The sequence below is a fragment of the Harmonia axyridis genome, chromosome 5, assembly GCF_914767665.1.
Source record: "Harmonia axyridis chromosome 5, icHarAxyr1.1, whole genome shotgun sequence".
NCBI classification, from domain to species: Eukaryota; Metazoa; Arthropoda; class Insecta; order Coleoptera; family Coccinellidae; genus Harmonia; species Harmonia axyridis.
Window position 1 is genome coordinate 10,851,553 of NC_059505.1, and position 25,928 is coordinate 10,877,480.

At 33.5% G+C, this 25,928-nt stretch overlaps 1 protein-coding gene across 6 annotated transcripts in view; it reads left to right on the plus strand.

Moving 5' to 3' along the window:
- LOC123680608 (RNA-binding protein Musashi homolog Rbp6) overlaps nt 1-25,928 on the plus strand; it is a 980,242-nt gene that overhangs the window by 62,172 nt on the left and 892,142 nt on the right. Inside the window, exon 1 of one of the 6 annotated variants that reach the window (XM_045618596.1) lies at nt 15,530-15,703. The exons of 4 other annotated variants lie outside the window; for them this stretch is intronic. The gene's annotated coding sequence lies outside the window, so the exon portion shown is untranslated. Of the gene's footprint in view, nt 1-15,529; nt 15,704-25,928 lie in introns of those variants that run through there. One more of the 6 variants, XM_045618598.1, reaches the window with a different exon arrangement.

Genomic DNA, 25,928 nt, shown 5'->3' on the forward strand with positions numbered 1-25,928 from the left:
ACAGTCAAATGTTAATTTTTTGAGACCAATATCTCACTACTGAAGGATTGTGTTGGTCATGGAGAGAAATTGTGGATTCATCAGCTTGATACATTTGTCTGGGATATGTCAGAATCAGATAATTGAAACACTACAGCAAAAAAACTTTGAGCCTCAATTTCTCTGTTCCAGTATTTCATAACAAAACTCTTTCATCTTCTTAGTCCTTCAATTCTTACACCACAAAAGGCTGTCACGAAAGACTAATTCGAAATTAAAGTATGATAACGATGCTGACAGAGAAGGATATTTGTAGAAGTAGTTAATGTACTCTCCTATTGTTCTCAATTGAACTTTTATTGTTTTCAATTGAACTTATACTGCTTGTGGAATAGAAGTAGTAGGGAATCACAGCTTCACTCGATATTCAAGCTACTTGACTTGAAATCATCTCAAGTTCAAGTCAAGAAGTAGTTTTTCAATGTTGAGACAAGTACTTGATAAATAAATACTTGACATTGAAAAAACTACTCCTTGAATTGAACTTGAGTCGATTTCGAGTCAAGCCGAAGTCAAGTAGCTTGAATATCAAGTCAAGCCGTGAATCCCTATGAAGTAGAGAAAATGTTATCGCAAATAGTTGTTGTCACGGCAATGTTGGTACTCTTTTTTCAATATCCTTCTTGAATTATTCAGGGTTTTAATGATGTCATCAGCTTGAAATTCTGTCTGATGCATGCCATGAAATTGTTACTTTATATCTACACCAAAAATCTTAACTCCATTGGGTTATCGGTCACGGAAATATTGAGTAATTTGTTTTTGTTATTCTTCTTAAATTTTTTTTTTGGTTCTGCTGATGATGCTAACATGATATTTATTATGATAATACTAGACCCCTTTCCAATACTAGTCTTCGGATACCAGCACATGGGACTAGTGTTTTGTTGAGATTCTCTCAGCTCTGGAATCGTATTCCTCCTTCTATCATTCAAGGTGTTACTTTTTCATCATTTAGGATTGTTTTAAGAAGTACTTCCTCACTAAAGAACTTTGATATAGAAGTGGGTTCATCGCGCCGTGCAATTTCACTTTTCATCTTAGTTTTGTTAGTAAAATTATTGGCCATAAACAATGGCTCTCGTCATATCTTGTTTTTATACAATTTTGAGGTAGGCAGAAAGATATGGCTTTAGTGATATGCTCACCTCTTGCACAATGTAATGAAAGATGTAGCACTCTGTTATGGCAATAAAGTATTATTTTTACATTTAGCATAAGGCATGAAAAAGTCATTTGACATCCAAATTCAATATTTCAATATTCCAATCAAATCTGTAGATAGAAATTAATAAAATTCTAAAATCACAAACATTGTGACGTAATGATAGAGCGATCGGTTCAGGAGACGAGCGCTCAAAAACATCGTCTACGAATAATTCGTGTCTCATGGATGAATATTTGCGAGGCTCAAGAGAGTATTTTAATCGGATTCCTAGGAATCGATTTGTTTGGTCGAATAGCTTCGCAATCCATTCATATTATATTATTCATTCAGGCATGGGAGAAGGTTGAGTATAAAACAGAAACCTTCACGAACACATTTTCGTATTGATCGCACCTGACAAAACATCCCTATTGGGGGCCCTTCTGGGGATGACAGTGATTAGGCCATGAAAAAAAATTGATAACTCGACCATTAAGTTGATACGGCGATATTCGTCTATCGATTGGGAAATATCCATAGAATCCTTTTTAGCTAAATCGGAAACTAGTCGTTGTTAGTCATATAAAGGGTTTTCCAATAAGATATTTCATTTTGCATAGCCCGCTATCTGGGCAGCTGTCACTTTTGAGACTATCTACTATGTCATTACTGAAAAAGGACGATACACTCTTCAACAACATATTGAGATTGTTAAAATTCTCTACAACAATGGTGATAATTAGGGATTCACTTGACTTGATATTCAAACTACTTGGCTTGAGCTTGACTTGAAATAAACTCAATTTCAAGTCAAGTAGAAGTTTTTCAATGTTAAGTCAAGTAATTAATGAATAAATACTTGACTTGATATAGAAAAACTAGTTCTTGACTTGAACTTTAGTTGATTTCAAGTCAAGCTCAAGCCAAGTAGCTTGAATATCAAGCCAAGCCGCGAATCCCTAGTGATGATCACAGTTTGCAAAACTGAAGCCCTTTTCTGAAGCATCTTCTCGACCGGCAATAGTGAAACTGGTGGAAAAATTTGAACAGTTGGGAGAAGTTAGTGATGCGAAACCGTGTGCTACTCTCAAAAATAACTGAGAATGTTGTTGCTTTAGCCCGTAGTGCTGATGAAAACCTAGGTTTGTCGATTTTTCGTCTATCTTATTATTAGGCATTCCATAAACAACTTTCGAACGTATTTGTCATGAAGACATAGGTTTGAAGGCTTTTAAAGTTCGGTTAACACAAGAACTCAAGTCGGTCAATCACCAATAACGTTGTGTCTTTGGTGATTGTGTTTTTGAAATGCATAAAAATGATTTTTATCGATTATATAACTCATGTTTTGATGAACCAATAGAATCCGTGAATTTCCCATAGTAACCTCGTATTGATAAGTGGATATACCATTGACAACGTGATATAATCGTTTTGGTGTTTCGCCTCCTGAAATATTGGGATCATTTCCATAGTAACATTCTTGGACGTTCGCCAAAAATGAAAGTCGAGCTCAGTGACATGTCATTGAATTATCAAAATGCAGTGCTTTGGTTATAGTTATCGGAATTATTCGTTATATAATCGTAACGAATACCAACTCGAGTATAGACAATAATATATGTCGATTATACGACCCTCTTCACTTGACGTAGTTCGCGAAACACCACTCTAGCTGCGCTCTCGTGAGGTTTCTCGAACTACGTCTTGTGAATCGGTGTATAATCGAATATTGCCTATGCTTTTGTGATATTTTAACTGACTATTTCCCTCGTCATAATTTCCACTAATCACAAACGCCCAATTTTGAATTAAAGATGGTAAAACTCTAAGATATCACCTGTCTGCTGTTTTTTCGAGTTTACCCTCGGCAAAACTTGACACCTATTGTCATCAAAGATTAAAATATCTTGAAAATAAGTCATTATGGTCTCATGAAAAAGTCTTGTCAAATACCATTCTGGCATATAATTTTTACAATGCAAAGTAATATTTTTTTTAACACCAGCTCTCATGATTTTTGTTAATATATTACTTAGCAACGTGTTTCTTCGATTTTTTTCGGAAAAATTAGATACCCTCATGATATTACTTACGAAAAATTATCTTCAGTGATGAGGATCTAATTCATTCATAATTCGTAGATTCAAAATCTGAGTCTGAGTTGGTACTATATTATCTAGGCCAGATGATCAGACATATGCATATTCACCCTGGAATTTCGATGATAATAGAGATTTCCGTTCGTCACAACATTTTCTATGCATGTGGTAGATGGATAGGTGAACTTGACGCCTCACTGAAGACCATATGTATACCAAAGGACTCTTGGAATTCTATAAATTCCTCTTTCCTATAACTTTCTATAGTTCATTATATTGAAGCATCCTGTAACAATAACATTGAAATTAATTTCAATGATTCGCAATGAGATTCGCAAATGGTCGATATTTCGATTGGTAACATGTTTATATTGGTGATTGGTTGTCAATATCATGCACACATCATGCTTCGATTTATTGCAAGCGCTAGAAACCTAGCAATCTGTCATCGTAGTGTCTACCTTTTACCTGCTCCTCTCTCAAATGATACATTGAAGCATTTTGTAGAAACAATTGAGTGTTACATTTGAAAAACGAAAGTTGGTATAGTATAGTATAGTTTTTCTCTAAAAATTATAACTATAAAATGTTAAGTTTTTATCTTTCTTTGAAATATTCTAACCCAGCGTTTCTCAAACTGTCGGTTGCGCCCCCTAAGATGGGCGCATTTATACGATTGGGAGGCGCACAAGAGATTGAAAATGAAAAGTTAAAAATAAAATGCGAAAGAGAGATTTAAAAAAATATTTCTTGAAATTTTATCAAACATTGACAAAGAAACATTTTAAGGACTAACTTATGGCTAACATGAGCTTGTTTTAAGACGCACAGTTTCTCTAAATTTGGTTTCGTGTTAGAGATGGCCACTCTGACTTCATTTTCTACTTGAAGTTTATTTATGTATTTGAATTTCAAGGTAGTGCAGAAAATCCAATTTCAAGAAGATAAGACGTTGGAAAAGGCAAGAGAATCCTAAGCGCTTTGGCTTTTATAACAGAGTAGTCGTTCGGAAGCTCAGTCCAGAAGTTTGTTAAAGATTTATCAACAAAGTTCTACTTTTGTAAGGTACTTGATGAAATATCTATCAGTTGTTCTTCTTCTTGTAGTGACAGTCCAACAGGTCTATTCTCAAATGGAGTGTAAATGTGTAATTTGAATTCCTACACTTACGTCTACGTATAGGGGAACCAATGGTCTTTGTAAATCACTCTGTATAGAATTATCCGAAATGTCATAGAAAATTCAAGTTATAAGAGTATCAGAAGTCTACGAAGAACAGATGAATTTAATATCCAAATAATTTTATCTTCACCCTTCTATATTTATTCATTTTTCTTGAAGACGCGAGGAAATACTTTTTTGTTACTACTCTTCCAAGTTTGTGTGAAACATTTCAGAAGCTTAGAGATGTGCTTTCCCAAGAAATCAAGCAGGGAACCCAATGAAAATGCGACGTCATATACCTATAACCATGGAATTGGAAATTATGATAATACACAAAGCATTTTTATTGCAATACTCAGTTTCCAGGAATTCACAATAAAAAATTCCTATTTAAATTTTTAATGTGAAACCCCAGGTTCAAATATAGCAGCGTGATATTCATTATACAATTTTTGTAATAAAAGTTTATATATTTCGTGATATAGCCGAGAATAATGAAAATATGCAGTGGTTTCTTCAGATTAAAAATTTCTGTTGACGACAAGATTCCATTTAATTTCATTGAAGTAACTAACACTTCCAGTATTTCTTTACTTCAACTGTAACCTAAATGACATGTCTTTAATATTTCTCAGCCAGAATCCACGATATGGGCAAGAACAAAAATATCATTCAAAATAAATTTGAGAGGGCCACACGTAGGTAGTATTTTTAATTTTTCCTGCCAATGAAAAAGCTGGGACATGTTCTGTCGAGTGGCATTTAACACTGACATTTCGCTAGATGGGCCGTACTACGGAACGACAGGAAAAAGCGAACCATTTGTTCTTTAATTGCCACCGTGTCGGGAAAACGTTGAATTTGTCATCTATTTTAAAAATAACGTTTCATTTCTATCATGTATTCTACGTATTTTTCGGCTGGCGAAAGGAGGAACTAACTGCAATATTGCGAGTGAGGTGAACCCTCATATTTGCACGTTGTTTTAAATGAAATATATTTCATTTGGGTTGACTTGTATGTTGGAAAAATGTAGTGGATGAAATGTGGAAAAATACAGAGAAATATACAGAGTGAGTTTTGAGTATGGAACGCCTCGTTTATCTCGGAAATGGATAGCACGATTTCTATAGATTTTGGTGTGCAAGTATATTGTGATATGGCCGATATTATAGTGTATGTAAAGGGTGTTTTTTTAGAGCTATAAATTTTTAAATTGCAATAAAACAACGATGGATTATTGGATTGACATGAATTTTATTTATCCGCAAGATAATCTTGTAGCATTACATTTCAAATATGATTTCTGGCATATGACCGCCACGGCTGGCTCGGATGTAGTCCAATCTGGATGTCCAATTTTCGATGACTTTTTCCAACATTTGTGGCCGTATATCGGCAATAACACGGCGAATGTTGTCTTCCAAATGATTGAGAGTTTGTGGCTTATCCGCATAGACCAATGATTTTACATAGCCCCACAGAAAATAGTCTAGCGGTTTCAAATCACAAGATCTTGGAGGCCAATTCACAGGTCCAAAACGTGAAATTAGGCGTGTCTTTCAATAAATCGATTGTGGCACGAGCTGTGTGACATGTTGCGCCGTCTTGTTGGAACCACAGCTCCTGGACATCATGGTTGTTCAATTCAGGAATGAAAAAGTTAGTAATCATGGCTCTATACCCATCACCATTGACTGTAACGTTCTGGCCATCATCGTTTTTGAAGAAGTACGGACCAATGATTCCACCAGCCCATAAAACGCACCAAACAGTCAGTTTTTCTGGATGTAACGGTGTTTCGACATACACTTGAGGATTAGCTTCACTCCAAATGCGGCAGTTTTGTTTGTTTAAGTAGCCATTCAACCAGGAGTGCGCTTCATCGCTAAACAAAATAAAATGGACGTAGTGCGCGATACGTATTCGGCACAGAACCATTATTTTCGAAACAAAATTGCACTATTTGCAAGCGTTGTTCAGACGTGAGTCTATTCATGATGAATTGCCATACCAAACTGAGAATAAATCACTTGACAGCTGTTTAATCGGTCGCCATCTTGAACAGTAATGCCAACTTAAAGTTATATACCTCGAAAAAAAACACCCTTTACATTGTTTCTAGATTTTTTTTTCCGGATTAAAAATGAACTGTTTATGTTCATGTATATGTTTTTTGTCTTTTGAAATCTATAAGAAATATTGGATATTTATTATGTAACTTTCCCTATACGTAAATGCCATAATTTTGGAGTTATATCTACATACACATTTGACGTTTTTCCTTAATTTCTGCAATCAATCGATCCAATAATGCTATGTTATATTCACTGTTGATGGTTTAATCTTTATTGAGATAGTCAATGAACAATATGCCATGCACGACCCAAAATACGGATGGCATACCCTTGCCAGCTGATGTTCACGATTTTGATCGCTTCACAGACTGCTGATGTAGAGAAAATGGTATCGAGTTAATTTTTTTGAGAAAATAACAAATTCATTGCTATAGTTAAAAATGGAACTGCCACGGAAGAAAATCTTTATTCTACCAAAACACCAAACGAAATTTGTACACTTCGTGTACAAATGTATGTATATAACAAAGACTTCAGGGGAGATCTGGTCCACTTATTTGACCTATTAAAATAAACCTTTGATTTTGAATGGGAACAGTTTAAGGGGTTCAAGTCTGGGGAACGCAGTGGTAACTCAATAGGTTCTCGATGTCCTATCCACCTTCCAGGAAATGTGGCGTCAAGATATTGACGGACGTTTAAGTGAGGAGGAGCCCCATCTTGTTGATACCAAATATCCTGATGGGTTACATCTGTCAGTGCCAAATGGTTAACACAGCACAAATTGAATATTTGAGGTGAATGTCGTTTATTTTTTGGGATGAATAATGATTTTTCCATTTTTAGCTCACAGTAAATGTGTTTTTTTATTATCTTCTGTACCAATTTTTTTGCACTATCTTATATCAGCAAAAAAATCGGGGTAGTCATTTAAAAAAAAGTTTGACGTCTCTCTGTAAAAATAGATGACGTCATAAGTATTTTTTTTGCATTAAGTTGGTTAATTAAAGACTGAAATTGAGCTGTCTGAGTGTTTCGCTTGAAAACATTCTATAACGGAGTTCAAATTCTTTCTTACGTTTTCATTCCTCAAAAGACTATATTCGAAAATTTCATTTTCAATTTTTCATGATTTAATTATTATTATGTAATGGTGTGTGCTGTTTTAGCAATGCAAATAATAGTTAATTCGAGAGCAGACGTAAGTCCTTTATTTCATGTTCTGCCACTGGTACAGAGTGTTTCATGTGAGCGGGTCACTGGATTTTGTGGCTTATCCTTAAAAAAAAATTAAAAGCGACCCATTAATATATTTTGGACTATCCAAATATGTTATTGGAAACACTATCGAATAAAGGCATGAAAAGTTATTGTGGAAAAATAGTTTTTCCAAAAAAATTGAGAAGAAAAAAATTTAGAAGAAAAAATTTGACTTGTTTCAAAAAAAAGAATGTTTAGAGATAATTTTCACCGATTATTTTCTCATTTAAACTTTCGGTTCAAAACGGAATATTTTTTTTGGCAAAATATACTCCATAATATTTTTTCATATTTTCTAAATGCTCAATCGATTCTGAATCCGAATCCGTTCAGTTCAGTTTTCATATTGGTAAAATATATCCATGTTGTTTATGGTTCTATAAATATTTGCAGTTTTCATTCTCGATCATAAAAGAAGCTTTATATTTTTCCTTTCATTATAATCGAGAATGAAAACTTGAAATTGAAATTTGACGATGAAATATTTATTGAACCACAGACAACATGGATATGAGTATTTTCCGAATATGAAATCTGAATTTCCTCAGGTACATTTTGAATGGAATTCATTGAAATAAATATGAAACTACCCCTATACAGGTGAGTCAAAAATGTGTACCGAGCCTTCTGGGAGTGAGAGTACATAAAAATATAAGTACCTATAGTTTATCGAATAAACTCATGGCCCAAAATGCATATTGAGGGAGATATATCCTTCCAAAGTTGATATGATTAAAAAAATTTTTTTTTAAATTCATCAACTTTGGAGGCATATATCTCCCTCAATATAATAATAATAACCGTTTTACCTAAATGCAAGTATATATTGCAAGAAAATTTTTTAATGAAGAAACAATTGGTGAGAAATAGTGTCTAGACCTTTTTTAAAACAAGTCAAATAGGAAAGAAATTTTTTCGGAAAAACGGTTTTTCCTCAATGAATTTCTATGCCTTGGTTCTAAAGTTTTTCTTATAACATATTCGGATAGAGCTTGAAAAATACTATATATCATTGTGATGGGTGACCTTTCAATATTGCTCAAAGAATAAGCCACAAAATCCAGTGAACCGCCTAAGTAAAACACCCTGTACATTCCTCATGGATATGACGAAAAAATGGGATATATCTGCAAAGGCGGACTGTCATCCACGAAAACATATTTTCTCCGGTTCTCAGATATAATTACATCGCCATGTATCACACGACTAAACTCCCGAGGGAACCCTGCGCGAGGAGCCTGTTGAATGTAAATTTGTTGTATTTCGTACTGTATCGAATATAGATTCCCGACCGTGTATCCTCTAGGAATATCGAGAAGGATACACGCTCGGGCGTTTCCTGTTTTTCTCCGATATTTTCATATTCAATCGTCAGATTGAATCAAGGAGATGGACGTGGAAATTTCTGGATGAATTTTAGGGCGATTCGTAGCCCGGATATATGCGTGTCCTGAGGGGATGACAAGATGGGGATTCGCATAAAAGTCACCTTTATATTCTTTCTGAAAAGTTGTTCTCACTTGGTACATACGTTTTCTGAACAGATCGCTCTATTCTTCAGTAGGGATGGGACGGTATTTCAATACCGCGATTTTCGAACGGTATTTTTGAGTAACGTAGTCGCGTGTTCCACAAACGTAAAGTAACCGGTTCCAAAGTAACGATAGTTACGGCGTACCGGCACCGGACTTCGAATAATAACATCGAAAAAAAAAATAGTACGCCAGTCCCTTTTACAAAACTAAATTCATTTATGATCACCCAAAAACTCCTGCTGTCAGTGCTTTTAATTTTTTTTCATTCATTTGCGCCATGTTCAACGAGGAGAAATTACTTTACCTTCCTGTAACTTCGTAAAAATCGTTTTTGCCATTGGTTTTTCAGTGCCTAATGGAATATATTTGATTTCCATAGTATTTTCCAGAATTAGAACTAAACAATTCGATTAATGATTTCAGTATTTTCGATGTTTTTTTTTAATATTTTTTGATCATTTCTTCGATAAAAATTGGTTGTAGCAAATGTAAATTAGTTAGTCCGAGATTACTTTCAACAATTGAACCTTATTCTCAATCGGAAATGCAAATATACTTAAAAATTCTCTGTAAAATAACGGTAAACAAAAAATCGATTCTAGATATTACTATATGTGAAATAAGTTTCTATCAATTTGTAATATTCAATTTGCCAATGAAATTCCAGATATAATTTCTTTCACGTAATACCTAGATTACCCGATGATGGTATATTTCCACTGGAGTTTACACCATCTGTTTTTAATGAGGTGCCCTTCGAAGATTCTAACCTTTGTTGTTATTCTGAGCCACCAAAACATTTTTATAGTTTTATGATTTTGTTATGCTTGCATACGTTCTTCTAAAATTACGTAGAAACTCAATGAACAATGAATTATTATTCAACAGGACAGTCCACAAATAGTCTAGGTATACCAACGGTCTCGTTTCCTTCGTTCCTCCGTCGCTGGTACTCAACTAAGTTGCAATCGCCTACGGTTTTGTTACCTGTAACCACAGTTACAAAATCGCGGTATTTTGGAGCGGTATTTTTCTGGAGCGGTCGCGAATGTAACGCGACTGGTGAGTAACCGGTATTCCCATCCCTATTCTTCAGTCACAATGTCTGTAATTCTCGAATTTTGTGTTGGAAATGGTCTCATATGATGAGCTTCGATTCATTAATGACAAATCCATCCTAAACATCAATTCTGCTCGTCCTTATACTAGATGATTCACCGGGATGGCCTATTAGACGTTCATGGAAAACTAGTCTTAATCTTAAGATGAAAATTTGCATATTGGGGTTTGGAACAATGATCTTTCTTTGGACCAAAAATGTACAGGTTGTTCATGAGATGATCATGAATTTAGACAACTCAAATTCATCAATACTCAAGACTTTCAAATTAGAACCTATATTTTTCATTATGATGATTTGCTTTTGGATGTAGAATGACAATTTCAAGCTTAATGAAAAATTTCCTGAGAAAAGCGTAACCATAACCATAGACAATTCAAGAAAATATCGAAAAAGAAAACCGCAATATTTTCATACCCATCGACGGAGTTTTTGGATAAGAATTGCAATAACAATTTCAATTTCCCTGCAAAATTTCGTGCGATCACATCATCAGGACCAATGAAAACTCGAAAAGAATATTAGGAAAAAAATACTCAATTTGTCTGTGATTATCGATCCGATGTGGTTGAGATTTTGCGTGTTTATAGAGGGTGTCCCGGCACTTCACATTCCTCAGGTGTGAATATAGTTATTTATAATACAAGTGCAGAAGGCATTGATATTCTTCCACGAGTTCAAAATTCAAAAACGAGCCACGAAGTGGCGAGTTTTGGAATGAACGAGTGGTAGAATGAGCCTTCTGTACGAGTATTATACATTATTTTCTCTAATTCATTGCATTTTCATTGAAATTAATGAAATATTTCCATAAATATATTTTAGTGATTTTTGCATTGAAAAATGTTGGTTGGCAGAACTGATTTCTTTAAGGCAAATTGATGAATTGACAGATAAAGCCGTGGCGGAAAGTTCGGAGTACCAACATAGAATAATAAAATATAACCATGAAAACTGTGCGTTTCTGATATATTCTCGCACGATTTTGTTCTACAAGATATGGAAGAATGAACGGAATAACCACAGAATTAGAGAAAAGTATATGAAGGCGAGTTAGGATTGCTTCAATTTTCTTCTAGGAGGCTGAACCTCAGAAGATAAGTGCTTACAAATGGTACTGACCCTAGGACTAATGGTCACAAATTTCTTTTGGTTGAAGATGTCGGTAAAAATTGTCCATTTATGTATTTCAATATTAATTCTGCAAAAAAAGTATGCCGGCTTTTTATGATTGAAAATCAAAATTGAACATTCTGCAAGAATACTAGAATAACGGAGTTAAGTAAGTATTGACATTTTCAAATAATCAATGAAAACTCTACTGGGTGTTCAAAATGGGACAATTCATTGATGCCTGGTTCAAACGTTAATATCGGTCTTATTTTGAATGCCACATCCTATATTTTATCTTCTCATTTGGTCGAGAACTCGAGTTCGAAGGCACCAATGAATTATCTCATTTTGAACAACCAGTATAGTTCTCGTGACTTACAAAAAGTCAGTACTTACCTCTGTTCCTCTAGTATTCACTTCTGAAATCTCCTTCGAATAAATAAATACATTTCGGAGTAAGGTTTTCAAAGGCCCCTTCAATCTATGAAATGATAATAATAATAATATAAGAGTTTATTGGTCAGTTTTTCACAACTATCTAACAACTCTAAAAAATATCGAAATATTTCAAAAACGGATAGTATTGAGCATATTGAACTTCAAATCACCTTGAGTTCATTTGTTTCAGGCAATAAAAAATTCAATAAAAACATAAAATGAAACATATGTTTTGTAATTTACACTTTTTTGGTACACCCTGTATATTTTTTCATAAAATTGATGCACAGCTTAATGTTTCTATGAGAATTATTAGTGGGACTATTAGATCTACTCCTTTAGTTTGGTTACCGGTGCTATCACATATAGTTCCACCTCATATTCGTAGACAGGTTGCAGTCAAGAAATCTTGGGATAAATTTCATTTCTATCCGAACTCATTTCCTATTTTATCCTATTTCCCAGATTCTAGAACTGCTAGATTGAAATCACGCAAACCTTTATGGACTAACACCTTCCTTGAATTCAATGAAAGCGACAAGGAAATTTGGCGTTCGGGATGGACTTCTTCTAACGTTTTCAACAAAAGTCTTATTGTTGATCCCTCAGAAAAAGTTCTAGGTTTCAATCTTCCTAGGAAAATTTGGTGTATTTTGAATAGACTTAGAACTGGTCATGGTCGTTGTAATAGTACCCTCTTCAAATGGAGTTCTATTGATAGTCCACTATGTGAGTGTGGTGTAGAAGAGACCATTGACCACTTGGTGAATGATTGTCCGATTTATAAATTTCATGATGGTTTCCAAGCTATCCATTCAGTTTCAGATTCTTTTTTAGAATGGGTAGTTAACTTCAAATCGATATAATGAAAACTAATATTTAGTACTCCTTTCTGCTTCTTTTCTTTTTGTTTTAGGATCCAATTGGAAATTATAGAGTCGTTAACCGAAAAGAGAGGATAAAGGAAATTTTGTTTTGGTTGAAGAGGAAGTCCTTCAATATAAATTATGTCAGCTTATTCTGTAAACGTTTACACAAACCAGTCACTACACCGATACGGGGAGACAGAGTTTTTGCTGAGGTTTTTATCTGTTCTCTTGTATCATACGTTGAAATGTATGATGCCCCGTTACATTTCCTCTGCTAATACTGAGATTCATCGACACATATGCTTGATTGTTTGAAATTAATATTTTGTATTGCTCTTTCTCAAAAGAATATATATATTTCCGAACTACTTATTTGAGAATGCAGCTCTAATGGAGACTAATGATACAAAAAAAATCGAAAACTTCAGCATTTAACCCTAATAGAGCGTCGCATCAATGGTGGAACACTCTGTATATTCCAAAAGGGATATTCTAATCCGTAACTTATCTTATTGACATTTCGTCTTCCCCCTTTCCACGCTCCATATTTTGCATTGCAGCAGGCAGGCATAGGCCATCATCAAGATGATTAATTCAATCCAACCTCTGCATCATTATTTGTTTGTCAATAGAAAACTTTCGGCAGATCCATTGCCCGCCTTTTTGTCGAACTTCTAGGGTTTCGAGAAATAAGGGGCTGAAATTTTGCGGGAAAGTTTCGGAAGATTATAAATTGGAGAAAGTTGGGCGAAATTGTTTAGAATTTCGAATATATCTTTCACTGAGGTTCATGGAATGAATTGGGGAGGTCGAGTGGAACATTTGGAATTACAATTATGTGTTATTTATTTTATTTTGTTCAAGTTTGGTCATTTCTCAGGATTAGATAGGAAGATATGGTTGAATAATAATTATTATCTTCAACATAAACATTTCTACACAGTGTCCGTAAAGTATGGAACGAATTCATTTTTAGCTAAACAGACCATTCTAAGAAATAATCCTGAAACACGTCGATTTTTTATTTTAATTTACCGTATTTTAAAATAATAATCTAATATACAGGGTGAATTTCTTTCGAGTAATGACGTCACCGTAAGTTTTTTTAAATGGAACACCCCCATTTTGTCTCAATTTTTCGATTACTCTAGCTGAACTGATTCCAAAAATGTATCACATGTTGATTCCAATTGGTACAGGGTGGATAAAAATACAGTAGTTTTGAGTGTGTGCTCATAAAGTAACGCGTAACATTTTTAATTAGTTAAATTAACAATATTATCAAAAATTCATATTTTCTAGCGGCGATTGGTTTGAATGTAACACCCTGTAGTTTGTTACATTTTAGATAAATAAAAATGAGCTGTTTCCAAACATGTTTTATACTTGTGGTCTAGCAGACAGAGTATGAAATAAATTATTTCCCTCCTCCCCAAGGTCTGACAAACTATGTGGGGTATGTCATTCGATTCAGTTTTCTTCTGTTTACCACATACTAAAAGCAGAACACGGTACTCTTTCAAACAAAAAAGTTATGAATTTTTATCTAGGAAATATGTACTCCCAAAATCATATTTACCTCCCTTCTCGAGGCCTGACAAACTATATGGTGTAGGTCATTTGATTCAGTTTTTTCTGTTCACCACATATTAAAAGCAGAACACGGTACTCTTTCAAACGAAAAAGTTATGAATTTTTATCTAGAAAATATCCCCAAAACCGCATTTTCCCCTCTCCCCGAGGCCTGACAAACTATGTGGGGTATGTCATTCGATTCAGTTTTCGTCTGTATACCACATACTAAAAGCAGAACACGGTACTCCTTCATTAAAAAAATTATGAATTTTTATCTAGAAAATACCCCCAAAATCATATTTACCTCCTTCCCTAGGCCTGACCAACTATATGGGGTAGGTCATTTGATTTAGTTTTTTTCTATTTACCACATACTAAAAGCAGAACACGGTACTACTCCATTTAAAAAAGTTATGAATTTTTTAGTGGAAAAATACACCCAAAATCGCAGTCTCCCCCTTTCGAGGCCTGACAAACTATATGTATATGTATGTCATTAGATTCCGTTTTTTTCTGTTCACCACATACTAAAAGCAGAACACGGTACTATTTCAAACAAAAAAGTTATGAAATTTTAACTAGAAATAGCCTCTATAACAACATTAACAACCCTCTGAATCGCTAAAAAATGTTCAATAATAGAAAAAAATATGAAAAGTATGTATTGCTTGAGTCAAATAAATTACTATCCATTTTCATATTGAAAATCATAATCATACCATTTTTTGCTTGGACCCTACTTTCGCCTCGGAGTGTACTTTGTGGATTAACTTCACACCGGTAAATTATGAAAAGTTTTCCATAAACATCCAATAGGCCATAGCGCTGAATCGCCTTATATACAGGTTCGATATTCATTTACTCCTTTATATCATCGGTGAGTAAAACCAGTTAATCTTCTGCTATTTTTTGTAAATTAATTTTCAAAGGGAGCTAACCGATGCAAAACCGCCAAGACAGATTTCTGTTCTCTACCACAGATGTTCTATGCAAACAGTGAATGAATAACATCTGTCATTAAGTTTTAATTTCCAAATTTCTTTCTATGTTTTATAAGTCTTATTGTCATATGTTATCATGTCATGTCATGAGTTCATTCTGGATCATTGTGCTTTAAAAATGTATTTAATTGATGTTGCTGTTATTCGATATTATATGTGATTATGTGATCAATTTCGGGTAGTCTGTATTATGAAGTGTGATAACTTTTATGGAACATTCCGTTTATTATATTGGTGAGAAATGATTGGCCTATTTAGTAAGGTGAGACTTTTCAATCTCTTTTTTTTTTCGTAGTCGAATACATTTCGGCATTATCTTCATTTTTGACCTGTTTCGTTTCATCCCATGCTACTTTGTTGTCATATAGAACCTAAGAATTCACAAACCATATCATATGCATTTCGATAAGTGAACCGGAATAGGTTTATACCTGCTTTGGACCTTTCCTTATCATTGGAAATTTGATATAATGTTCACAATGAAGGCGTGAAAAACAAATATAAATTTGTGACTTGGTTGCAATGATAACGCTGAAGGAACTTTCAGCAATCTCAGGTCAGGTCAGGCCCGGATTATCTAGAATTACTTATTTTCGAGGCTTTCATCAGAAGGAATATTCCGAGTGGATTCGAATTCATCGCGTCTCAAAGTTCGTAAAATGTTTTATTCATTCAGCTGAAGTATATCGCGGAACTAAAACTCTAAAATGAACAAGATGGCTGCCGCTTGACGAATATTATGGGTGATGGATATTGGATTTACTTATATATAAATGGTTGCAAAATCTTGTGATGAACTATTACTATAAGAAATAAGAATTATTAATAAGTTACAAACTTTTGAGGTTTATATGATACATATTATATTGGAGAGGCAACATTGTCAATGCCCCTTGAATAAAAAAGACTATGTACTCAAGAATGGTAGTCGATTCCAAAAAAAGAATAGTTATGTAACAAAACTCTCATCCAGCACATGTGTTTACATAGTTGGTTTGTGGGAATGCAAAAATAGTTTTGAAGTTCACTCTTGTATATCAATATTCAAATTATTAACAAGGGTGGCCCTTCAAGAGCAAATAAAACTAACAAAGTTTGAATGGTAGATTTTGAGATAAAAAATATTTTATTCAGTATCATCAGATAAGAACACTCCTAATGTTTTGATTTCATTTTATATACTTACACTCTCCATTGAATGAATTCAATGCATTATGATTAATAAAAATAAATTCGAGGCTATTCTTTCAGCTAGATTTCTATTATTGTTTTTCTGAAGGTAACTGAAGCATTGCAATCACATTTATGTTGAAAGAAATTGCTGGTATCCGATTTGAAAATTTCGCTTGTAAGATGCTTTCAGACCATTCTGAGCATTTTTGGTAACCTTCTACAATATTTATCCATTTTAGCGCAAGAACTTGAAACGGTTATTCAATTTGGGTCGTAGATGGTTTAATAAAAATTATATTTCTTCAATATTTCATTCCACAAATCCAATTTGGAGAGAAGTGATCATCGCCAACGTGTGCAGTATACAAGCTTATTCAGATTTTATATGCCACAAATCAATTGATTATTTTTTCTGAAATCATGTTTTTTTTTATGGATGAATTGAAATTGGAATGATGTTTCAGGTATTAAATATTCGATTCCTAAGGTATTAGAGTTTAGGATTGTTCAAAGAATTCAATATTTCAGTATTCAAATTTTTTCCTTCATTTATAAGTGTGTTTGCAATTTCAAATTTAATGTTTATTGATATAAGATAGTTGAGTTAATAATGATAACGACCTCCTGTGTAGTTTTGCCAATTTTACTACTTGTGAGGAGTTCGAATTAATAATTGTGGTGATAGACCTTGAAACTGGTATTTTAGTACGTATTTGCGTACTATTAAAGATTAATTTTGATGATTTGGTAACGCTGATTCTGTTCAATCGAGAAACAATAAAATTCAGACCTTCAATCTTGCAATTCATTAATCAATTGATTCCAATTTGGAATACTTTATGAGACAATCATGAGTAATGATCGATTCAACTTTAGCTTTCTTACTCGTTCAGATGATATATTTTGGAGGCAAACAAGTAAAAGTACGATATCTCTGAACCACTTAGGAATGTATGTTAATTGAAATTCTGAGATTGAGTGTTATTGATTGAAATTAATTTGAATGTGGTTATTCGGGCGCCTCAATAGTGGTTACTGGATAGTTATTGATTAAAAGGAGTATGGAGAAGTTCAAGTAGGCACCAAAATACTCTTAACGAAATTTATTCATAAAATATAGATCAATAAATATATATCTAAGCGAACAATTTTGCATGGTAGGTTTCAACTTGAGTTCAATTTGAGATTGCCAACTTATATGTTGACGTATTTCAGCAATTTTGATGGCGTTAAAGAAATTCATTCAAATGTTATTTTTTTACTGAACAAAAGACGAATTCATAAATTCTTATATATTTAAACTTTTCTCTAATTCTGTGGCTAACCCGTTCTGCCAAAGCTTGTAGTACAAAATCATGCGAGAATATCGGAGATTGGCACAGATTTCATGGTTATGTTTTATTATTAATATTGATATTCGGAACTCTCCTTCCACGGATACATCCAACGGCGTAGATCTTTTTTTTCTTGGGGGGTAATCGAAAAAAAATTTTTGAGGACATTTTTAATCATATCTATAATGTGAGAAAAAGAGGTTTGATAACGAAATTTGAAACAAATTATTCGAAATATTTTTTTTTATTACAAATTGGATTGCTACACTGGGTGTTCCTGAATTTGAGATATTTCTTGGATAATTTTAAAAATAAGATGGCCCAAAAACATGAGCAAGCAAACGCTTTGTTTTCGCGATAAAGGGTGTTTCTTATAGTGCTACTTTTTTGTGATGATAAACTTAATTAATTAATAAACTTAAGTTTATCGAATCTTGATTAATCTTCGTTACATATATGGTAAATAAGTACAAAAACTTATAATTAATTTATTCATCACAGCTTCCTAACTGGATCTTTATAATAATTTGGATTTTCCTGATAATTACTATAGAGAGCTGTTTGAATTTTTTTATCGATATCGAATGCATATACGACAAAACTAAAACAAACCAAGAAGTAACGAACTGAACCACTTTCTTCTTAAATTTTTCTGAACAACCAGTGGTTCATAAAATAATAATTCTGGAGGAAAGAAGCGGGCACCCTTCCAGAAGAATTCACTGTGTAGATTTGCATTCAAAATTAGGATTTCACATGATGAAAACTTGAAATTGGAATATCTATGCCAATTCAAGTTAAATATCTTGTGAAGGGAAGGTGCTATGAGAAAAAAATTTGTATCTCAAAAACAACTCGTGCGGACTCATGTTATAGGACTTTTTTCTTGAAACAATCCGAGAAATCAATAATTTTCATTTGTAACTCCAATGTAGATATAGTCAATTCAAAACTGATGTCTTCACAATAAATTGCAATTTGAATGAAACAAAATAAATTGTACAACACAGCCCATATAATTCTTCGATGCAAATTCAGTTCTGTGAGTACTACATATTGAAATTTTGTGACGAGAATGATACAAAAAACCGAAAACAACGGGGTAGTGTGTACAAATGACGAATGCAAAAATCACAGATGGCAAGTAAGGGGCGATGCCGAGAAAGCGAAAAGATAAAGGAAAATAATAAACCTCGGATAAAGACGAACTCGTAGTGTAATAAAAGTACTCATCTTGAAAGCGATAATAAAGTCATAAACCGTATAGGGGTCCGATTTTTTACTGACGTGTTGATTTCAAAAGGACTAAAATGATTATTATTGATTCATTTTATAAATATTTTCGTTCATCGTCTTAGCGAGATTTCTGAAATTTTATATTTTGAAAATCTTGGGTGGGAGGGGTAATTATCCCCAGTAATTCCCCATTTCCACGCCCTTGGATTTATCCATTATTCGTCAAATTTAAAATACCGAAAACTGTTTTGCCAACCCATATTTTTCAATACAAAAATAACTGAATGGTATTTGTGGAAATTTTTCATCAATTTTAATAAAAATTCAGTGAATTAGAGAAAATAATGTATAATACTCGTACAGAATGCTCATTCTACATCTCGTTCATTTAAAAACTTGCCTCTTTGTAGCTCGTTTTTGGGTTTTGGACTCGTGGAAGAATGGCACTGCGACTTTTATTATAAATGACTATTCTGGGAAAGATGAGATTGTACGTTGAAAATATTCATGATTTGAACCAAAATACTAACTGAAACGATATTCATTATAAAAAGTTTGAAGAAACGAAAAGTCGAAGCATTCTGTCACCAGATGATTCGGAGTTTTTTCTTTTTCTCCGCAGAGTCTGCACTTGTCGTTTTCTGTTAGATCCATTCTCATGAAATGCTTTCTGAGGCGACGATGCCCTGTAAGGAATCCAGTGTAGCATATTCCTGCTTTGATCCAAATACTCCTTAGATCTTGCAGTTCCGGAGAAACTTTTTGGAAAGACCCAACCAAGGAAGGTTCCGACAGAGTGTTCTCTTTCGTACTGAAGTATTGAATATCTAACGGCAGCATTCTATCTAGCTATTATTCGTTGCTAATGAACATTTCAAAAATTCATTACCTCTGAACTACAAATGTTGGAACTTCACGATAGAATTTCTAGTAGTTATTCAGAATCATTATAGCAATACTTTTTCCTCCAGTGATTCCAAAAGTTGATTGCTTAGAAACATAAAGAAAAAAGAACCAAAGCGAACAAAGTGCTTTCTTTTCTGTTCCGAATTAAAGTAAGCCGATACGGTCCTGACCTCCGTATCCGGAGAATAGGAGGCCGCCCGCCTTCGGAACCCCGATGAATATTTGATGCACCCTAGGATAGGTATTTTAATTTTTTATCAGGCGTTTACACGGTATAGTTATTTTATTGTTACGTTTATATCTGAGGAGGAAGTCAATTAGTAGAGTTGGCCATGTTTTATGCATCGGCTGCAATTGTTATTGTTCTATCGCTGTTCTTCTTGTGTTTCGCTTCTATCAAAATATTGGTTTTGCGCTTTTTGCCCGTGGGCGATCGTTTCGCGGGAATATTGCTTTTTTTGTATTCGCGTTCCCCACACCTCGTGTATTCCCGCTTGTTTGTTATTCCGGCTTTGTAGATTATCTGTTACGAGCTGCTATTCGTTCACTTCTTACAGAACGCTTTTGATTGACGTGTATTATGCCTTACTTTATAGCTTTCATACCAAAAAGTCATCTCATCAGATGTATATTATGTATTTTGAATTTCAGCGGGTGTTAAATTTTTCGTTTTCGCCTGTCTTTTTTTCTTATGATCACAACCGTTTGAGCAAGTGCATCTCTTTTAATTTTATGATAATATGCAAAATTTGATCTACTACAAATTCAACCTTATTATCTAGCAACGTTCAACGCAAAAATAATATAATTCATTGGACTTCTATGTTCACTATTATTGAGTTTTGAGGTGTAAGCACCGAAAGCGCATTTGCACACTATTAAATCTTTTTACCTGAGCCGAATCTGGAAAAATGAGTAAAGTGCTTTATCTACTCCTATTGAATTATATATCCATTATTCAGCTGCTTTTGAGCAATTAATATTATCTATTAACAAACAGCGTGAGTTATAATAACTCACTGCTATAACTCACTATAATTAATCGGAAAATATGGCTCTGTGCCTTTATATTTCTGTGCTTCTATTCGGTTGGCCGAAAAAACATCATATTATTTTTATTGAAGGGAAGAATGTCACTTTGAAAATTTTGACGTTTAAAGATTATTTTTAAGGTTTGCCAATAAAGTTCTTTCTATATTATTGTATTTTAGTATTTGTTGTTATAGTCGTAGATGAAGTATAATATTCAACTTGCGCTAATGGTCATAACTCACTTGATGGATTAAATTAAAATTCATCTGCGTGAGTTATGACCTACATTACCGCTAGTTGAATAATATATTATTATTTGATGAAAGCAATCTTTTTCTTTTTAAATTTAAAGAACAACTTTGAGACCCCGCTGTATATATCTGATGTTCCTAAATTGGAGGCATAAACGAGAATTACAGATTCCTCGAATCATTTTAGGGAAATAGAGATACCAGTGTGTTGAAGTTTGATTTTTTCATAGATATTCAAGTTGGATTTGGCATAGATTTTTCAATTCGAAGATTTCATCATGTGAGTTTCTAATTTTGAATGCAAATCTACAGAGTGATATTTTTTTGGAACAGTGCACGCTTTTTTTCTCCAAAGCTTTATCTTTGGTGGATTACTGGTAGTTTGATTGCGAGAAAAAAATTATTTCAAACAATCATCTAGTAATCATCAGGAAAATACAAAATGATATAGAAAGAAAGAAAATTATGAAAAATGAATGAATATATATGAAATATGAATCTTAAGTTTTGATTAATAATAAGTTATTCTAGTGATAACTCACAGTTTATTGTCTGAGTTCAATTCGAACTGTGATGAATAAATCAATTTTGAGTTTTGTCCACTAGTGAACAAATCTTTATTTCTCTTCAAAATTTCAATCGTCTTCGTTTTCAATTTAATGCCAATTTTGAAAAGCTCATGAAAAAGGTAGAAATTCAATCAATGGTAGATGAATATGCGGGATAGTTGAAATTCATATCTAAATTGATACTTAATAGAATTTGATTGAATTTATTAATAATTATTTTCTTTTTTTTTACAGGTAAGCTAACTTCCTTTCCACTGAAAATTGAGAACCAAGCATGGTGAGTTAAGCCTATTCTCAATTTCAATTTTCAAAATAATTAATATTAAAAAAACGAGTATATTTTGAAAATATCAATGGATGTTTATTTCATTTTGAAGAGAAGGTATGCCATTAACGATGGAAAACAACATCAAACGACGAGGAATCGATAAACCTGAGTTTTGTCAACATTATGGGCTAGAGCAGTAATATTCTTAGTTAGGTATCTCATTAGCTTTTATCAACTCCTCAAGTTTCACTATAGCCGGGTTCCACTCTCGTTTTCACTGTATCCGACCAAGAAGGTGCTTCACGACGATCCAAATGTGCTTTAGTTTGGCGAACTCTGCAGAATTTTCACCATTTTTGTGGTGAATTTTAGAAATTCAAATGCATTGTTAAAGCGTTTATGGTTCCATTTTTAGTAATGGCGTAGTTTTTACTATGCCATATGTCGAAAGATGATAGCTTCAAAAGTGGCAGCTGCTCAACTATTCAAAATAAAATATCTTATTTGAAAATCCTTCATATTTTATAATTCTGCTATACAGACGTTTTCTCGATGCATCTATAACGTACTCCAGTTATCTACAACAGAATGAAGTCTATGCATTTTTAATATAATCAATTCATCATTTGAAATCCGAAATTTTGATACCTTTAACTGGTATGTTATATGAGCAAACAAAAATTAATCGGGACGAAAAAGTTCATTATATTATTTATTCCGAAATTTGTGGTCTATACCTATTTTGTTCATTTAATGAGCTGAATAATCTTGCAATATCGACTTTATTGTTTGAGCAGTGTATTTTATGCACAGCTGGTTGAACACAAACGTTACATACAGGTTGCATATGAATAGTTGCGAAAAAATTTAGGGGGGAATCCTCGTCAAAAAATAGATATGTGTGTTTCATATAAACTTTTTTTTTGACCCCCCACTACTTGGTTAAAGCCTTCTAAAGATGGAGTTTTTAATTTGCGAAAAGTTAATAATTGTTACATTTATTTTATATGTGTACCAGTTCTCAATAAAAATATCGTTTTGACATCTGCCTATTTGATAAATTTAAGGTCAAAAATAATTCCAGTCTCCACAACTCGGGCGTATTATGATATCTGTTGATGAATTTTTTTTCTCCAAAACCGGGAATTTTAGCAAAAAAACAAGGGACCTAATTTGTGAAGAATTGATCAGTCTATCCAAATTTTATTACCTTATTGTAAAATATCTATATGGAAAAAGTTATTGCGAAACCAGATTGAGGGGTGGCTTTTTTTAACCCCTTGGAATCATAGATGAACACCACCATAAACTGACATAAAATGACAGCTTAATTTCATTTTCGTGAATTCCTTGGTTCTCCAGAAACAAAAATAAAACTATTTTCCGGCGCTATCTTTAGGCGGCTGTACCTAAGCAGAGGGGGACTCAAAAATAAAAAGTTTGTATGAAAGATCCACCCTATTCTTTGACAAGGAATCACCACCTGAATTTTTTCGCAACTATTCATATACACCCTGAAGTGGCTTTAATTTCGATCTTTAGGAAACCCTATAGCCGTTTCGTTCCCTCGTCGATTTTTCACACCACATTCAAACGAGTCCTCGACGATTAGTCATCGACTCATAAACCGTATTGTTCCAGTTTCTTTTTAGTCGAGTATGTACGTAATACGGTGGCCTATCGAGAGAGGGAGAGACGCGGGGACGAGGAGCCGAGAGTGCCTCAGGATTGTTCTCGAGTTGAATAGGAGCTCAAACTTGAACGATGACGCCGCTGACTGTGCATTAAGAAAGTGCGTGTCAATGGGGTGTTAGCTGTTCCCTATCGATCCCGGGGAAACTTTCGAATCTTGCCGTGGTGTTTCTTTTTGCTTCCGATGAGTTCGTCCATGTCGTGTGGGGGAATTTGCGGAATTTTTTTTTTCAAACCCTGTTATCATATTCGGGAAGAGTTATTGATGCGACTTTTATACGACTTTTCAACTTGAGCGGAGTTTGAGGAGTCGCTTGGGCCCGTAACCTGTGGAAGATTCGAAACAAAATGTATAATGCGCGGTATAATGGTAGGAGAGCTAGGATTTCATTTGACTGGAAAATTTTTGAATAAAGTTTCATCATCGGCCGATTAAAAAAATAATGTTCTGACTGCCATCTGGCGGTTGTATCTTCAGCTTTTGAATAAAATTACCAACTCGCACAAAGCTACCATATCAATAAGTTGTTATTTACATAAGTTTAAGTGTGAAGGAAAACATTCCCAACTTATGCAAAGTTGTCATAATAAGATAGCTAACGGTTCATTTGAATACCCCATTTCTCACAACGCTAGAAAATTTTTGATTAATGATTTATTATGGGTTGATTCAGAAAATAGTGTTTCTACAGGCATCTCTCTGTTGCGACATCAACTTTTATTCTTTTGAAAATGTTTTTTTCTGCTTAGTGTACTGTAATAATTCCAATTTCAAATATTTCACTCGAGATGATGGTTTATCGATGTTCTAAAGATTAAATTTAGCGAACAAATCATTTTTTATTTCCAAATATGTAAGCCGCGCCCCTATACCATGTTGTTACAGTCCCCTAGGGCGACACACCTTTAACACTTTAAAAACCAATGAATTAGATTTTCATTTTCATTTCCATTAATCCAATCAACCCCTAAATTCACTGATTTCTATCGCGGCATTTTCTACTTTTATTGTGTTTTGACGTACGGCAACGTTGTTTACAATTCTGGCTGACACTTGTTACAATCAGAATAGGCTGACTACATATACATAAATTTTTGTTCTTGAACTATCAAAAGGATATTTATTTCCTTAATATTTCAGCTTTGTGGAAGGTGTGACAACTTTTTGACTCGGTGTTTTTGAAATACACAAATTCAATATCGTTAAATGTTTTATTCGATTAATTTAAATAGTCCAATTTATTGGAATAGCAGTATGTATAAGTTCGGTTATCAATAATTATTAGTCGAATATATTTATCTGAATAATCTCAAATTTAACATTCCAGAAACAGGGTGTTAAAATTTTTCTTTAAAACTGAGTATTTATTTATTGAGCATTTATTATTATGTATTTATAGCTCTAAAGTTTTTGAAAAGTAAAAAAATAGAAACATTTTTTAATTGTTTGTTCACTTTTTCTCATTTTCTCGTTCGGGATGCCATTTTGATGCAAAAATTTATAATCGATTAACTTGAATACATTATCAAAAGCTAACTAATATGAGGTAATTCATTAAAGCAATGAAAAATACGCGTTGAGATTTTTCTGCATACGAGAACATGCATGGGAGACTTTTTGTCGCAAACTTAACGAAGAATTCAAAAATGCTTCTCAGCTTGAAATATCTTCAGTGGCGTAACATTTTTTCTTTGAAATGAAAAAATCATTTTCCTTTGTCCGCCAATGAAGAATATAAAATTCCTAGTTGCATGTCAATAAATACACAATAACTACAGAATTCGAAGCGCTTGAGAACGAAAATTCTATAGCAAATTGTCATCATTTTTTCAAGGAGAATCGTCCCCTGAGGTTTATCGCACCTATTCCTATTAAAACATACATATTTATTACATACATTACAAATATTAATGAATTATCTCGGTAAATAGAGTTAACAAGTATCCTAGGATTAGCAGCAGTAAATGGTTTACACAAACATTAAAAAATGTCATTGGTTGTAATCCAAGCAAAATGTCGTGTAGA